Here is a 1,354-nt window from a genome sequence, read left to right on the forward strand (position 1 = left end):
TGTGCCATATTTAGTGTGGGTTTCATCACAGTGTTGGTGTGGTTCGTATCATTGAGTTTTCTCTTGTTCTTATTGTGAAATCTGAATTGGGATTGAGTTTCTCTTATTCTTATTGTGAAAGCCGAATGTGGATTAAGTTTTCTCTTTTCTTTTTGTGAAATCCGAATCTGCATTGAGTCTCTATTGTTTCTCTTGTGAAATCTGATTCGTTTTGTTTTCGAATCGTTCCTTGTATCTGCATTTGAGAAATAAAAAAAAATAAAAAAAGAAAGAAAGAAAGAAGAAGAAAAATCAAGAGGATCCGAACCCAAAAAAAAAAGAGTCTGGAAACCTCTCTTAAAACTTTTTGTTCTAATCTTGTTCCTTATGGTCTAGAGGCCTTTTGGCCAAAGCCCCACACAAGTGTTCCAAAAATCATCAGTTTTCGCCAATTTTTCATCGGAGTTCGTTTGGTTTGTTTGGTATGATTTGCTGCTTGAACCTCCATATTACCGTTTGATTAGTTTTCAAAGGGCTTAAAGAAGAATACGAGTGGAAAAAGGCAGAGGTGTGAGCTTATTTGAGGGTAAAAGCCATCAAAGTTGAGTGAAACACGAGTGGACTTGAGTGACAATTTTTGAGTGAAAACACGTGAGGGAGTGTGGTGAGGTCTTTTTCTATAACTGTTCTAACCTTATTTTTTTGCAGATTGTCAATCATGTCACAAAATACAGAAAGAAATGCAGGCAATGACACTCCACCACCTACAGTTCCAAATCTACAAATTGAAGCTTTAATGGGGGAGATGAGGAAGATGTTGAGGGAGGAGTGTGAACAAATACATGAGAGGTTGGATAGGGTAGAAGAGGGAACACAACGGAGGCCACGGAGGAATAGGGTATACCAAAGGGAGGATGAGAATGAAGGGGATTTGGAAGGGGTAGTTTCTGATGAAGAGTTTGATAGGATGTCGGCGGGTAACCATAGGGAGGTATGGTCGGGATAGAGAAGTTAGGAACCAGGTAGATAATTATTTAGGAAATATCAAGATGAGAATTCCAGCATTTCAGGGGAAGAGTGATCCTGAAGCATACCTTGAGTGGGAGAAGAAGATGGAGTTGGTTTTCGATTGTCACAACTACTCTGACATGAAGAAGGTAAAACTAGCTGCCATTGAATTTACTGATTATGCTATTGTTTGGTGGGATCAGTTGTGCATCAACAGGAGGCGAAATGGAGATCGTCCTATTGAGACTTGGGATGGTATGAAGTGGGTGATGAGGCGACGTTTTGTACCAGCTCATTACTATCGAGATCTATACCTTAAGTTGCAGGGTCTTCGTCAAGGTTCCAAGAGTGTTGATGCGTTTTACAA

The sequence above is a fragment of the Humulus lupulus genome, chromosome 7 (assembly GCF_963169125.1).
Source record: "Humulus lupulus chromosome 7, drHumLupu1.1, whole genome shotgun sequence".
Classification (NCBI taxonomy): Eukaryota; Viridiplantae; Streptophyta; class Magnoliopsida; order Rosales; family Cannabaceae; genus Humulus; species Humulus lupulus.